Here is a 17,549-nt window from a genome sequence, read left to right as displayed (position 1 = left end):
AGTGCTTAAAACGGAACTTCACCCAAAAGGGGAAATTAAGCCTGTTTGCACCCCCCCCCTTCACTGCAACATTTGCCCTTTTTTTTTGGGGGGGGGGAGAGAGGGGAGAAGGTACCTGGTTTTGCCAGGTACCCGCTTCCACTTTCAGTAAGATCAGTTCAGTCCCTCCTCCTTCCTTCCACTGCCTTCTGGGACACATCACAGGTCCCAGAAGACTGCAGGACCATTTACAAAGTGCAGCGTGACTCATGCATGAGTAGTAGGAACCAGGCTGTAAAGCCGGAAGGCTTTACTGCCAGTTTCCCTTACCTAAGATGCCAGCACCTGCACCCGCAGCTGATCAAAGAATCAGCTTAGGTGTGGACATTGTTGGATCCCTGGACAGGTAAGTGTCCTTATATTAAAAGTCAGCAGCTGCAGTATTTGTAGCTGCTGACTTTTAATTTTTTGGGGGGAGACTGGAGCCCCTCTTTAAATCCTCTATGAACAGATTGTTCCAGTAACTGGGCACAAATCAACAAATGTTTAAAGTGGACATGGAGGTCCTTGTGGAGACGGAGGAGGCCTCAGCCCTAACTGATTAAGCTAGAGAACATTCCAAAGAGGATGACCCATTAATAACCCTAGGATCTAGATTATAGGAGTTTGCTCCTTCCAGAGATACTGAGTAAACACCCCTAGAATCAGTAGGGGAGTATGAGCTGAGGTCACATATTGCAGCAGGAGTGTCCTCTGAGCATCTTTGAGAGGACATGTTGACCCACACAGTAAAAAACAAATTGGCCCAAAGTGAGGTAAGGCAGTGGGGGAGATTTGCTAAACCTGGTGCACTAGGAATCTGGTGCAGCTGTGCATGGTAGCCAATCAGCTTCTAACTTCAGCTTGTTCAACTAACCACTTGCCATCCGCCCATTGCCAAATTATTGAGGGACGGTGTGGCTCTTGTTCTGGGAGGACGTCATATGACGGTGCCCCAGAATGGCCGCTGCCGTGCGCCACTGGGGGGGGCGCAGTGTGGCGATCATGGCTGTGCCATGTTGCTAGTACATGGCGCAACCCCGATCTCTGTAAATAGCTGCAGCTCTTTAACCATGTGATTGGCTGTGTCCAATCACAGCCGGTCACATGTAAACAAGGAAGTGCCGTTAATTGTCTCTCCTTGCCTCACACTGACAGAGTGTGTGGCGAGTAGTGCCGATCAGTGGCATCTCCTCACAAGGGAGAACCCTGGGCAGGTAATCAGGGCACTGATCATCAGTGCCCTGATTACATGAAAGCCCCAGTAGTGCCCATCAGTGTCACCAATCAGTGCCTATCAGTGCCACCAATCAGTACCCATCAGTGCCACCAATCAGTGCCCATAAGTGATGCCAGTCAGTGCAGCCTTTCAGTGCCCATCAGTGCCTGCTCATCAGTGCTGCCCATCAAAGCCCAACAGTGCCTCCTATCAGTGCCCATCAGTACCGCCCATCAGTGGTGCCCATCAGTGCCCATCAGCACCACCCATCAGTGTTGCCTATCCGTGCCATCTATCAGTGCCCACCAGTGCTGCCAATCAGTGCTCATCAGTGCCGCATATCAGTGCCATCTAATCAGTGCCCATAAGTGCCGCCTCATCAGTGCCCATATGTGCCACCTTATCAGTGCCCATCAGTGCAGCCTATCAGTGTCCATCAGTGCAGACTCATCATCACCCATCAGCGAAGGAGAAAAATTACTTATTTACAAAATTTACTGACAGAAACTAAGAAAAACTTTTTTTCAAAATTGTTGGTCTTTTTTTTCTTTCTTAGTAAAGAATAAAAATCCCAGCAGTGATTAAATACCACCAAAATAAATTTCTATTTGTGTGAAGAAAAAAGATAAATGCATTTGGGTACAGTGTTGCATGACGGCGTCATTCAAAGTGCGACAGCGCTGAAAGCTGAAAAATGGCCTGGGCAGGAAGGGGGTGAAAGTGCCCTGTATTGAGGTGGTTAAGCTTTGACAATAAATTCTGGAAGCTGGTTGGTTTCTATGCAGAGATGCACCATATTTTGTATCTCCAGTTTTAGTAAATCAACCTCATTGTGTACGCACAAACCCAAGCAGCTGGTGCTGATAAGGGTCACAGGTGGCTAGAGGTGGGCAGTGGTACAAGACTGGAGACTGGATAATCCATTTGGTGCTTCAGGAGCAAGAACAGCAAAGGGATGGTGCTTCATCTAGGCTAAATGGTGGGAGAAGGAACATGTATGTGCAACACTTTACCTAAATGATGGCATAAGCTCTCTGGTCCCTCGGCCTTAAAGGGTTCTTACCCCAACATTTCATATTCCTGATATGTGTCTGCTGTACCATGTACTTGTATAAGAAAGTATCCTGTTCTCTTTGTATTGCTTCCTTTGTGTGAAATCCCTGGTGTTCTTGCCAGTCCCTCTGCTTTCCTATTAAAAACTGACCACACTAAGCAGGAGAGCACAGCAAGGTCAGTTCTCTAGCTATGCCAGGAACAGAGGGAATGTGATCACTTATAAAAAAGGCGAAAAAAGTATTCATAATGTTTTTTTTATATCTATACAAAAATGTTTTGTTATTCATTTCCATTTTAAACTGAATGGTTGTTTTACAATGTGATTGTTTACAATTATTTCAACTCTTACTTCTGTGAAACCAGGAGTGGTGGAAAATTTGAATAAGTGGACAACTGTACAAACATGTGGTAGCACCCAGTGCTTAAGCCCAACTAGCCTTACTCACAAAGTGAGTCTTTAGAGATACGTTCACACCAGAGATTGTGCTACAGCTCTGCACCCAGATCATGCTCCGTGGCTAACTAACACAGTACAGAGGGGTGTGCAATGTGCTACAAAGCAGAGTCTAGTGTCTAAAGGTCAAATTCCAGGCTAGCCTCTAGTCCAATGGTGTCAAGGTACAGCCTTCAAAGTAGGGTGACCACATTTCCAAACTGCCATTCAGGGACACCCGCCCCCCCATCCAAAAATCAGCTTGTGCTGTAACGAATCACAGCACAGCCGGGGCGGCGGGTGCGCGTTCTACCCAGAAGCAGTGGCGGCCCGTCCATTAGGGGCGCCAGAGCGTTGCCCCCTCTCTCCACGCCACCCCTATATACATAATGGATAGATTCATGCATAGCATGAATCTATCCATGGCCGCCGCGGTCACCCCCTACTCATATGACCGGCCCCTTCCAGGGCACTGTGTGCATGAATTACAGCGGCACAGGATCTTTTTTTTTAAGCACCTGATTAGAGTCGGAGGCTCTAATAAGCTTCAAAATAGGGTGGGCTCCGGTCACAGAGCATGCGACCGGAGCCCACCCAGGTGTGTTACAACAGCGAATATTCTTCACTGTTGAAACACTGATTCTCAGTCCGGCCAATTAAAAGCAGGTGTGAGACCTGTTTTCCAATTGGCCGAAAAGAGAAGACTCCTGATTGGCCGCTGAGGAGGAGTGAGGAAACGGAAGCTGCCACCGTGGAAAAGCAGGAGAACGGGAGGCTGGGCTGCTGAGCAGGGAAAGTCGCCCGTGGTGGAGAGCAGGAGAGCGGGAGGCTACTGCCGAGCAGGGGAAGCTGCCGGTGATGGGGTAAGTGCTACCGACCGACCGACCGACTGATGGGAGGGGGGTGGCATACTGTTTGCCGCCCCCCCAAAATTTTTTTTCACCAGCCGCCACTGCCCAGAAGCACTGATTACACCCCCCAAAAAAGGCTGCCGCGTCACCACTTTGCTCATTGACAGTACTTGTCCTGGCCAGCCGAGACCCATTTTACCTTGTTCCACCGCTGGCTCTACACTGATTAGACACAAAAAGTGGGAATTATTATTTCTCCAATCACAAGCAGGGAGGGGGATTGTGCCTTTCCAGACATTCCCGGCCAGGACAAGTACTGTCAGTGAGTAAAGTGGTGATATGACAGCCTTTTTTGGGGGCATCAGATCGCCCCGGGGGGGGGGGGGGCTGTGTCAGTTTCATTCCGGGACACTACATTGTCCTGGAATGAAGGTTTCCGGGACAGACCTGCAAAATGCGGGACTGTCCCGGGCAATCCGGGACATGTGGTCACCCTACTTCAAAGTTGCTGCAGCAGCTAGTTGATCCATATAGCTGCTGTCCTGGGACTAGTTTTAGGCAGATCTTGGTTAAAGTCAGCAAAGAAAAAAATATACATGTTGTATCAAGTATCTTGATTGCAGTCAACAGAGAAAAAATAAAAAGAGACTAGACTAGTCAAATTATATTAAGGCTTTTTCAACAGAGCAGAATAAAAACTCCTAACAAGCTAACAAAAAACATGGTGGTTGGAGTGTGTGTTACACTTGCCTGGCTGTTATTTTTATTTTTTTTTGCATGTGTCCCAAACTCCTGTAGGAGGTAAAACCAGATTGTTCAAGAATTTCTGAACTCCTGTGTCCTTTAATAGATGATAGAAAAAAGCAACAATTAGCTGGGGTTCCCTAAGACCTGAAAGTTATTTCAGAGTTTTATAATGTTAAAAAGATTGAGAAAACCCAGGCTAAACCCACAACTCTATTTTTCACTGCAATGTTTCCTTTATATTGCTTTTTCAAAAATAAAGGGCAATAATTTGGATGAATGACTTACAGCAGTATACCATTTTGTTAGTTAAAGCCCAATTGATTCAGTTTTAATCAGCTAAATATATTCCAGGTTCATCAAAACAAAATTTCTATAAAAGGACCGCGCTCTGAAAAACGAAATCCATGGTGTCTGAAAATGTGCATACAAACATAACCTTCACAAACATATATTTCCAATAAAATAAGTGATACAAATACATTTATAGTCCATAAATAATGTGCTTTGTGTCTTTTAGTTCATCCATATGGTGATAGAAAGACATGCCACCAAAAAAGGATAGTTCACACCGCACTCATCAGAAGGATTTGACCGCACTCACCAGAAGAATTTGGCTCAGATATAAATCCCCTGGTGTCCGCTGTCTGTGCTCATTCCCTAATGGTGTCCAGGGTAATTATTGCTCTCTGTATGGATAACGGTGCTTCTGCACCTTTAAGGCTTTCTGCAACAAACTCCCTTGCCAGGGATGAAGATAAAAGGTGGTGGTGGTAAATGACTTAAGCCCCATACACACTATCAGATTTTCTGCTGATTTTTGTCTTGAGATTTACCAAAACCAAGTAGTGCAAGGGCCTGCCTGATTGCATACAAATTGAAACTCCTAAGGTTTGACCTCATATTATATGGTTTTGGTAAATCTGAAGACATAAATCAGCAGAAAATCTGATAATGTGTATGGGGCTTTACAGTTTGTTCTCTTTCTAAAGTAGCCGCAGCCTGAGTAGCAAATTCTGCCCCCTGTCAATAGCTGCAGAGTTAGACCCTTGCTCTCTTTGTGGAAACAGTGGTCTCTCTGCAGAAGTCCAAAATACTCCTTGCTGAGTTACACTCCTTGTTGATTTTAGAGCTCTAGCTTTAGCTCTCAGCAAGGGGCATTTCATACCTCTGCAAAAGCGATCACTAACCTCCACAGAGAGCATAGGTCAAATGCTAACAGGACACAGGCTTTTTCACTCAGGCTGTGACTGATTTTTATCCATTTTATTGCAGGGGGTCTTACACAATCCCTGCCACTGCAGCTCTCCATACTCCACAAGCTGATGGTCGGCTTGTTAATGAAAGTGATCTGGTGGCTGTACAACCACTCAACAGCTTTCTGTGGCCCCTATAGTGTGCTTTTCCCCAGCACCCCCCCCTCCCCAATGCTTCCTAGGCATCTGTGTCCCACCCACCTGCGAGCCTTATGCCCCGTACACACGGTCGGATTTTCCGATGGAAAATGTCCGATCGGAGCGTGTTGTCGGAAATTCCGACCGTGTGTGGGCTCCATCGGACATTTTCCATCGGATTTTCCAACACACAAAGTTGGAGAGCAGGAGATAAAATTTTCCGACAACAAAATCCGTTGTCGGAAATTCCGATCGTGTGTACACAAATCCGATGGACAAAGTGCCACGCATGCTCAGAATAAATAAAGAGATGAAAGCTATTGGCCACTGCCCAGTTTATAGTCCCGACGTACATGTTTTACGTCACCGCGTTCAGAACGATCGGATTTTCCGACAACTTTGTGTGATCGTGTGTATGCAAGACAAGTTTGAGCCAACATCTGTCGGAAAAAATCCTAGGATTTTGTTGTCGGAATGTCCGAACAAAGTCCGACCGTGTGTACGGGGCATAAGACCCACATAGTAGGTGTCACTGGATGAAAGGGAGGGAGATCTGTGCTTCATTTGTTTAAATAAAAGGTAGATCAGACATCAGGTGTCTAAAAGAACCCTGATTTCTCATTAAAGGGTTTTGTCCCCTATGTGATATAACATTTTAGTGAAACTTTTAGTAAAGTAAAAAAAGTAAAAAAATAAAGTTAAACCCAAGCATTAAAACCTTAAAAAAAAAAGATAGTAAACTTACCCATTCGGGGTGCTTACATTCAAAACCATTGTTTGTGATACACGTTACCTATTGCCATGAATACCAGAGTAAGAGCAATAATTCTACTCCCACTTTTCATGGTTATCTCTAAAGTGATGACCTGAAGCAGCTTTTAACTATTGGTTGATGAAGGAGGCGTGGTTAAGCTTCCGAAACGCGTCCCGATTGGCTCACACAGCGGTTGAACTGACAGCTCCTCTCACTACTCCAGCTGGACACATCGTCTTTGGGCGGACATCCGATTTATGGATATACAATCATGGCCACACAGGGCAGCCTAACGCCAGTCTCCCTGCATGGACTCCAGGCTCATCTTGCTTCCCACCACAGCCGGCTTTCTTCTCCACCAAGGATTACCACACAGCTCCCAGTTCATTACAATCCACTGCGAACTGTCATCCTCTCTCTCCCCCTCACCCGCTTGTGAGTTCCATTTGTTTTATATGGTATTTTACTTTAATAAATTGTGCTACACTATGGCGGTTTGGCGCTTTCTACCCTTCCAGCTTTAAACATAGACTATTGAAAATATAGGGTTCATCATCATTTTGCAGCTGTGCGCCAATTTAAAGCTTGACATATTTGGTGTCTATTTGCTCAGTGCAACCTTATCTTTTATATTTTACCAAACTGTAAGTAATATACTGTGTTTGTGTGGCCTAAAATTAACTTTAGTGTTATTTTTTACTAACATTTTGAATGTTAAACTGTTACGCAAATATCATGTGATATAAAAAATTGGAACTGCTACCATTTTGTTCTGATTTTAGAAAATATACAATGTTTTCAGGTCTTAACCCTCCTGGCAGTTATCCCAAGTGTGGCTCGGAGTTAAATTTCAGTACCATTAGCGGTAACCCCGAGCCACACTCGGGTTTGCATTGCAGAATCTTGGTACAGCACACTTACCTTGTCACCAGGATCCTGCGATGTCCCCCCGCTGTGTCACCCGCTGGATCATCCACCCGATGCTCTGTGTGTCGTGCTCCGTCCCCTGCCAGCATCACAACACATGGGGGCGGAGCCCAGATGCAAATTCAAAAAGTACAAAATACACAACACATACAGTACACTGTAATCTGTAGTATTATTACTATTATTATTATACACGATTTATATATCGCCAACAGTTTACGCAGTGCTTTACAATGTAGAGGGGGGACAGCACAATTACAGTACAGTTCAATACAGAAGGGACAGATATCAAATCATTTTACCTCCCTTTTGTCCCCAGTGCTTTGTCCAGTGCCCTGCCTGCAGTTTTATATTTTATATACTGTTCTTTCTGCATGGAAACTTGAGATTATCCATGTCAACCAAAAAGTGTCCTTTTACGTCAAAAGTGCAAAAAAATAGAGAGTCGCCCTGGGACTTTAAATGAGGTGGTCACAGTTAGCCACTGAGTAACAAGAGTAATAGTAGTATAAATGTTTATTAAAATTAATGTACATACATGAATAATATAGCATATTAGCTCAGCCAATGGATTTGCACATAATGAAGAGAATAAATAAAGTTGATACGAACGTTATACAAGTATATACAAATGCATGCATCAGAAAACACAACGTGCGTTTCGCGAGATCATAGCTCGCTCATCAGGGGTGGATGCGGATGAGATGTATCTAAATAGACAAAAAAGATGTGTCACAGTGTTAGATGTAAGAACAATGGCAGAATGGGCCAGAGCAAAACGGCCCAGTTCTTACCATTGAACAAGACCAGAGTTTCCATCGCTGAACCCCCAAATGGACGGCAGCAGCCAGAGTATGGCAAGGGAGCTGAGGGGGAGAAGACGGACACGGGTACCCCCAGGGGGGATGTCAGGCGGCAGACATGGCAAAAGTGAAGGTGAATGGTCCTATTGTCTCAGTATATAGCTTGATAGATATCAGCTGTAAACATAAATGTATATGTCTCAATGATTTGCCAAATTTAGTAAGATGAACAACAAGTTATATAATGTAATAATATTTTTGTATGAGAGCATGTGTACTCTAACATAAGTATATGTGTCAAGCTTTACTAAAAAAGCAGTATAGACAAAACTTGTGCAATTATTTGTATAGAAACATATGTGGACTAACCTGATCCAATAATGGAGCAGACATAGAGACCATGGGAAGAAAGTAAATCCTGAAAAAATGTGTTTGTCTAGGAAAGAAAAAAGGAAAGAGGTTGTGTGAAAAGCAGTGTTATAAATTAAACAAAAAAGTGCAGGGAATGCAAATAAAGCACCAGGTAAGTGTTGGGGGGTGGGGAGAGTGTATTTACCTTGATATGCAAACAGCTGAACAGCAATGGAAATCTCTGTGGTGTGCATAGTATAGGTGAGCGAAGGAAGTGATCTCAGCCATGTCTCACCCCTGACTTATATCCCTGAAGGGGTCCGGTCCGCTCTGCCCCCAACGCCATACGAGGATGGATTGGTGTCCCAATGCTCAGGGTGTCAGCTACCAATGGGAATATGCATGCGCAGTAGACTCCCATCCATCCAAGATGACAAACTGCACTGCCACTGGGTGACAGCGCAACTGCGGAAGCCACCCAATGGGTGTAGGAGCATGGCACTGATATGCCGGTGGCCCCCCACAAAGTCCATGGGACAAGGGGGGGCGGGCAGCATGTGACAAGAAATCTCCCTTAGCATATCGCAGCTCCCATGCCAGACAAACCGCCAGAGGAGACAGCAAAGGACACAAAGGCCACAGAACACTACCACTGTAGGAGGCAAGGTCAAAAGGCTAAAACATGTATATAAAATATATTTGTGAAAACAGTGGCTGGTGGTGACAGCAGGCCAGTTGTTGGGCTAAATGGGTGTCTTCCACCCGGGTTCAATAGAAGCAAAAAATAAAAGGTCTGCAGTCACCAGTGATACACCTCCATCCCTATATACATATACAAAAAAAGAGGGAGTCGCCCTGGGACTTTAAATTAGGTGGTCACAGTTAGCCACTGAGTAACAAGAGTAATAGCAGTATAAGCCCGGGTTCACACCTATGCGAATTAGATGCGGCTTACACCGCATCTAATTCGCAGGACATTTTAAAATACATTCATATGAATGTATATGGTTCACATATGTGCGTTGCATTCGCACTGCGCATTGCACAAAAAACGTGTGCGTTTTTTGGGCATTGCGGTGCGAACTACAAGCCTATTATCTCCTATGGGAACGCATCTGATTCGCAGATGCATTGCGTTCTGAACAAGGATTTTCTCTTTCTCCTCACTACACCTCCCCCCCTCCCTCCCCCTCTCCCTCCCCCTCTCCCTGCACTCTAATCCTGAGCCAAAACGCAATGAATCCGTTGAACAGGAGATTGTTATCTCCCCAGTGAAACCTGAGCTTCAATTCGCACCGCACATGTGTGAAACCAGGCTTAATGTTTATTAAAATTAATGTACATACATGAATAATATAGCATATTAGCTCAGCCAATGGACTTGCACAAAATGAAGAGAATAAATAAAGTTGATACAAACGTTATACAAAAGTGGCTTTAGACCAGCTAGAAAACAGCGATAGTAAATTAGAACACTTGCAGAATTGAGCGATAGTGAATTGTGGGGAAATTAATTTTATTATTATTATATTATTCTTTTTTATAATTATTTATTTTTTTATTATATTATAATGTATGATTTCGTGTTTCAAACTTCATACCCAGGGTGTCTATTAGACTCTTGTTTGGACAGATTTAAGTGTGTTATTACTAAGAATTACAGACCTACAATATAAAACGCCAAATTTCGATACAAAACAATGTACCGCTTTGAGATTAAAAAATCTGACATAATCATACCTCCAGGAAGGCTACCTAATCTTCAGGCCTAAAATAATTTTTTAAACATGTGTGCAAAAAAAAAAAGCGCAAAAATGAATGGCAGCAAAAGGGTTAGAGCTGAAATCCAGGCACAAAAACTTCCATATATCAATTCATTGGTAGCCACCAAGGATATAAATCCACTTTGTGTCCACCAGATGACTTTGCAAACCCAGATGTTAAATTGTATAAGTAGCTGGGACATTATTACTGTTCTGACTGTACAGAGAGCGGAGTTGTGGGTAGGACCCAGCAGGTCCACCGACTACAGGCAGCCAGCAGGGAACTACTGGGGGGGACCAGTCATCACCCTGCACGAGCAGAGCAGCCAGCAGTGACCGGTCTTTATTACTGGAAGCTCCTGCACAGAGGCAGTTTCACACTGGATTACAGATCTTGAAGAAATGCATTTTTATATTTAGACAATATTTGCTTATTCTAGAGTTTTAAAGGAAAGTTTACACACCGTCTTTGATACACCTGGAATGTAAGTAGCTAATTTAAACTGAAAGTTCAATTGGGCTTTAAATAGTGCATGTATTTATAAAAGTCTATACATCAATCGGAAAAGATGAACAGATGGATTAGATGGATTTGTATCCAAATGAGTGACATTGGGAGCTATGTAACTGCTTGAAAGAAATGCTTTAGGCAATACTTGTAGGCAACATATGTATTTATGTTCTTGACATTAGGACTTCTTGGCTAAAAAGCATTTGAAAAAAACATACTTTTATCCTATTCATCATAAAAAATGGTTATTTTAATAAAAACCTGTAAGCAGATCTTTTTTTGAGGCTTTCAATAACATGTTGCTGCTTTTAGCTTCAGTTAGCTATCTAGGGAAATTACAGTAGCAACCTACAATAAAGTGATCTAGAGGATGTTGAATAAAATAAAGTTTATTGTTTTTAGTTTGGTTAATTATATTTTTAGTACACTTTACAAATAAAAAAGTTGAATTTTATGAGGTATAAACTCTTTTTCTACATTAGACTTTTTAAGCTTAAAATATAACTAAAGGCAAAGCTTTTTTTAGTTTTGGATAGACTGGAGAGAGATTAGAACCCCTGTCTGTGCCCCCATTAAGGAGATTCACCCTCTCTGTTTGTCCTGTTTACTATTGTCATTAACCCCTTGCCGACCAGCGCACGACGATATACGTCGGCACATGGCACAGCTGGGCAAATGGGAGTACAGGTACATCCCCTTTAAGATGCGGCATTGTGGGCACGGGCGCGCCGCGTACTTCGTGACCGTGACCGCGGATCCCACGGACTCAATGTCCGCCAGGTGCCCGCGATCGTGTCACGGAGTTGAAGAATGGGGAGATGACTATGTAAACAAGGCAATTTCCCCGTTCTGCCTAGTGACATGACAGAGATCACTGCTCCCTGCATTCGGGAGCAGTGATCGCTGTCATGTGAGTAGTACTAGTAGCCCATCCCCCCACAGTTAGAATCACTCCATAGGACACACTTAACCCCTTGATCGCCCCCTAGTGTTTAACCCCTTCCTTGCCAGTGTCATTTACACAGTAATCAGTGCATTTTTATAGCACTGATCACTGTATAAATGACAATGGTCCCAAAATAGTGTCAAAAGTGTCCGATGTGTCCGCCATAATGTCGCAGTCACAATAAAAATCACAGCTCGCCACCATTACTAATAAAAAAAAAAATTATAATAAAAATGCCATAAAACTATCTGCTATTTTGTAGACGCTATGACTTTTGCGCAAACCAATATACGCTTATTGTAATTTTTTTTTTACCAAAAATATGTAGAAGAATACATATTGGCCTAAACTGAGGAAAAAAATAGTTTTTTTTATATATTTATTATAGAAAAAAAGTAAAAAATATTGCTTTTGTTTTCAAAATTGTCGCTCTTTTTTTGTTTATAGCGCAAAAAATAAAAACTGCAGAGGCGATCAAATACTACCAAAAGAAAGCTCTATTTGTGGGAAAATAGGACGTCAATTTTGTTTGGGTGTAACATTGCATGACCGCACAATTGTCAGTTAAATCGACGCAGTGCTGAATTGTAAAAAGTGCTCTGTTCAGGAAGGGGGTAAATCCTTCCGGGGCTGAAGTGGTTAAAAGGGAAAATAAACAAAATCAATAATTTTGGGTTGTCCCCAGAAAAGTAATAGAGGGGAAATCTTCCAATGGGGGACACTAGTTCTAGTGATCTGGGGGTCCCAAATGGATTCCCTTAATTTGCAGGGATTTCCTCTCACTTTCTGTTTTGCTCCAGGACAGGAAGTGAAGGGAAATCTTCCAAAAGGGACAAGGATAGCGGAAAAAAAAAATTGCACCTGGGTTCTATGAATGAATACAAAGCTCCCTCAGATTGGCTGAGGCAGGGAGGCAGGGCAAATTATGCCATAATCTCTGACTCAACTAATCAGAGGAAGCTTTGTATTCATAGAAAACAAATATGCCTATAAACATTAGAGCGCCGCTCAGCCCGACACTATTTTGTTCCGGGTGTGAGATAGAAACGTCTCACCTGACACCCGGAACACAATGCAGTTTACTGTATGTAGCAGAGCCTACATACAGTATGCCAAGCTGGTCCACCTTGGCCGAAACAAATGATTTCAAATGAAAGTAAAGCTGGACATCAGCTTTAATTTGATTTGTTTTTAAAATAGATCTAAACCTAATCATTAAAATCTCATATGCTCTGAGCGTTAAAATGCTAATGTCATTTGATGAGTTGTTTTCAGTATTTTTAAATCTGCAGCCTTCTTTAAAATATTATCAATAATCCTTCCATGAGATCCTTGTTCATGCACTTCCTGTTATGGGGTGACAACTGTTTCCTAGTTGTGCTCCTATGTTGTCACAATTTCATTAGAAGATTTACCCTCTATTCCTGTTCTGGTGGCAGCTCAAAATTTTGGTTTCTTCTTCACTTCCAGTCTCAGTTACAATAGTCACCAGGAATCACACATCAAGACGGTGTATCTCCCTAACAGGTACATGGGTTCCAACCACTGACCGCTCTTTCCAAAACTTAAATAACATTTTTGTGTGTAGATGCCTTTAACTTTAATAATTTGCCTACCTAGTGTTCTTAAAGTGTGCCTGCTGTACCATGCACTTGTATGATATAGTCTCCTGTTCTCTTTGTATTGCTTCCTTTATGTAAAATCCATGGCGTTCCTGCCAGTCCCTCTGCTTTCCTATTAAAAACTGACCACACTAAGCAGGGGAACACAGCATGGTTAGTTCTCTAGCTGTGCTGGGAACTCAGCCTGCTCTCCTCCAATGATCAGACTTGTCCTGACACACACCCCCTGCAAAGCCTTTCACTGGGAAGATCAGTGTAATGCTGGTTCTCCCTCCCCCAACTCTTATGCAGCTGAGAACAGAGGGAATATGATCACTTATAAAAAAGGGGGGAAAAGGTGTTTATAGTGTTTTTTACACTATATATAACACAAATGTTTTACCTTTCATTTCTATTGAAAACGGAATGGGTTGTTTTACAAGGTGAGAGTTTACATACACTTTAAGGGGGTGTACAGCTTTTATTTGAATAATTACCCTGCTCAGATTTTTTATTGTAAGCTGGATGGAAAAAATATATGCATAAGACAAACAGAACTAGCTGCCTCTATGCTAGTTCTGCAAAAGGACATTTATCAACAAATCCTCAGCATCATGCAGAAGAGTAATATACTGCTGGTCAGGAAGGGGTTAACGCAGAACAAAAACCAAGTTCTTACTTCACTTGCTGCATACTTGTTTTGTATCTGTGATTCAGAAATTATGGAACAGGCAACTAGAATTTTCAGCATTGACAGCATGCATTTTCTAAATCACAGGTTTCCTGTAAACCATGTAGAACACCGTGTAGTGTCATGTAGAGAAAACTTTCTAGGATTCCTTAGATTTGGGGAGTACACCCTGAGACCATGGGGTCCATCCAAACCGCTTTGCTTTCGTTCAAATCCAGGGAATTGTCACTAGTGTAGTAAATCAGGGTGAAAGAAGGAACTCTGATTGCCTGTGATGGGCAAAAAACTGTTCTTTTCCCAGCCACTGTTAACCACAATGTTCTGTGTAATCAATCATCTATGTAAACAGCTACTAAAGAACAAATATCTTCAATGGGAATCTTCCAACTCTGGCGAATGGTAGTGTGAGAACAACTCCGAGTTTCAGTAATGTCTGTAAGTAATTGTAGACAATACAGTACATACTTGTATTTTAATGCATATTCAATGCAAAGCCCCAGTGGAGTCTATAGCATTGGCATTTTGTAAACATTATTTTAGAGCTGTTGTCCCTAAAGGTATTTCACGTACACAGTTGTGGTCCAGTGTGCCAGCTCAGCAATCTCTTCTATTCCCTATCAAACCCTGTCCATATGTTAGGAAATTTACATTTGTAATGCAATGACTATAACTACTTGTTTTAGCTGGGTTATAACCTGTCGTATGTGTCAAAATGTTTTTTTTTCTACATTCCAGGACACAGACCATCTTCAAATTCATAATGATAGGGTTATGGTGACACCTTCAGTTGATTGGACACTGGCAAAAAAAAAAGAAAGAAAAATCAAAGACATAACGTCCCCACCCAGATATAACCCCTCCCTGTTAGACAAGGCTCCAGCTTTTTCACTAGTGTCTAAGGTGATGGTCATGTCTAGGGTTGCCACCTCATCCTTTAAAATTATGCACGGTTCTGTGGCTGATTAAGGTGGTAATTAAACTCACTTGGTGCCTTATCTGCATTAGACCAGCCTCAGAACCTTTGTAATTCATATGTGTTCAGGTTTAAAGGGATGAGGTGGCAAACCTAGTCATGTCTGTAAAGATTTCTGCACCAATAGCTAGTTTCGCAAAGGTTCCAGCTGGGATTAGGAGATTGGTATTGTCTAGATCCATGTCTTACATTTTTTTTCCATGCTCAGAGGAATAGTACCAGGCCCCCCACTGGACACCCGAGGATGGCCTGCAAGGTAGCTACTTGCCACTGAATTCTGCATAACAGGACCTTGTGGAATGATATATTACTTTATGGACTGGTACGCTGATATACAGGTCCAGGGTAGTGGTCTTCTGTGGGGATGTTGAGTACCATGAAGGCCCTTGTGGTTAAGCCCACAGTGATGGGTGAAGATTGAGTCCCCTTAGAGGAAGTTCTGCAGTGGGAATGTAGAGTGCCCTGGATTAACCCTATGCTGGTACCCATGTCCTAGCTAGTGGTCCTCCGTCACCCCTCCCCCCACGCCTGGTGTTTTTTCTTCTGTGGGTCTAAAATTTCAGCATGGCTCTTTAAATTTCAAATGTTATTAGCAGTTGCTCAGAATGTTCCTTTTCATATTGGGGTGCTAGTTAGTGATCTTCCCTTCTCCCCTCCCATGCTTACCAGATTAGAGCCACTTGTAATGATTGGTCGTTTTGCATCTGTTTTTTTTTATTCTTTATATATAGCCTGGGCAGCTCAGATTTCTCCTGTATACAAAAGAGCAGACTGGCAGGCCACTCTCTGTGGTGCAGCTACAGGTCATGGCAGCAGTGATGCAGCAGGTTTGCTAATGTTTTTTTTCTGCTGGGGTGTTGGGGCACTGGCAGAATACAGGATACCAGCACACCAGAGGTCTTATTTACTCAGTGTCTCTCAGCTGACACATATCGCTATAGTTTTAGCGAGGGTTCTGGTGTTCATTGGCAGGCCATGTCTCACAAGTGGCAGAAAGTGTGTGTGTGGGGGGGGGCAAAGTAAGGGGGTGCAGGGTCCCAAACTCCATTAGGTATGAAGGAATCTCTGTGTAGTCATTTTGTCTCTACTGGCTCTGACTCCTTTCCATTGTCAGATATGTCAACTAATTTAGGGGCACTGGCCTCCAGTTAATTTGTGGACAGGCTTTTCATCTGCTTTTGCTGGGGTACAGCAACAGTTTTCCAAAATACTTGCTGGTTTAGACCATCTTGGTTGCAAATGGAAGCTTTCCCCTTCACTTTCCCCCCTCCATCTTAATGGATGAAGTACTAGGGGAAGAGGAAGTAGAGGAGGATGATTATGTTCTGGTTGGAGGGGACCCAGGACAATCTTTGCCTAAAGATTCTATTCCTGAGAAATTCCAGGGTCAAACAAACAAAAATTCAGCTCACTTGCCAGCCAGCCTGCAACAAAACCGAATTGACCCAGTTACAGTTCACGTTAAAAACAATGGGTTTAGCTGCACACATTAACAACTATATGTGTAAGCTGCAGTGGTCATGTCAAGGCACCCCAGTGTACTGCAGTCCTAACTCTATAATTTTGAGAGTCACTCAAATTGGAGCACAGTTAGCAGGAAATAGATTAGGCGGGTGTGCCTGGAGGGAGGTACAGGGAGGCACAGGACACACAACACAATTGCAGCTAAAGGTATCCCATGCATTGTTTTTGATGTGTATTGCCCTTCCATGTGCTCCTTGCTGCAAAGGCTAGCTATAGATTGGGGTGGTTGCCATTTGTTTGTATAGTCAGAGTTTTTCTCAGACTCAAACTGCCTTTCTGATTTTTAAAGTGAGACATGTTCAAAGTCATTTTCCGAAATTTCCGAAATGCCTGCCCCAAAAGGTGACAGGATTAGGATCATGGTGACTACCATAAGATTCACAGCCTTTCCCTATACATCCTCACCTGGAAGATAATTTGTATAATGACTGGGCTCACCCCAATAATGTGTTCATTCCACCAAAGAGGTTCACTCAGCAATACCCCATAGAGAGTTTTACAGCTGGCAATTGTGGCTTTAGGATTTTGCCAGAGCCTGAAATCTAGGGTTGACAAGCTAGTGGGATCTCTATAATGATTTGATTGACCCTTGAGGGGTGGGTAGTGTGGTTCCCAAGGGTTCTGTGCTGGGACCAATCCTATTTAATTTGATTATAAACGACCTGGAGGATGGGATAAACAGTTCAATCTCTGTACTTTGCAGACGATACTAAGCTAAGCAGGGCAATAACTTCTCTGCAGGATGTGGAAACCTTGTAAAAAGATCTGAACAAATTAATGGGGTGGGCGACTACATGGCAAATGAGGTTCAATGTAGAAAAATGCAAAATAATGCATTTGGGTGGCAAAAATATGAATGCAATCTATACACTGGGGGGAGAACCTCTGTGGGAATCTAGGATGGAAAAGGACCTGGGGGCCCTAGTAGATGATAAGCTCAGCAATGGCATGCAATGCCAAGCTGCTGCTAACAAAGCAAACAGAATATTG

General features: G+C 43.1%; 1 pseudogene; it reads left to right on the top strand.

Annotated features, from left to right (window-relative positions):
• Positions 1-314: 314 nt before the first annotated feature.
• LOC141141186 (uncharacterized) overlaps positions 315-17,549 on the top strand; it is a 40,622-nt pseudogene continuing 23,387 nt past the window's right edge.

The sequence above is a fragment of the Aquarana catesbeiana genome, linkage group LG04, assembly GCF_042186555.1.
Source record: "Aquarana catesbeiana isolate 2022-GZ linkage group LG04, ASM4218655v1, whole genome shotgun sequence".
NCBI classification, from domain to species: Eukaryota; Metazoa; Chordata; class Amphibia; order Anura; family Ranidae; genus Aquarana; species Aquarana catesbeiana.
The sequence above is the reverse complement of the archived record's forward strand: the minus strand, read 5'-3'. Positions and strand labels throughout refer to the sequence as shown.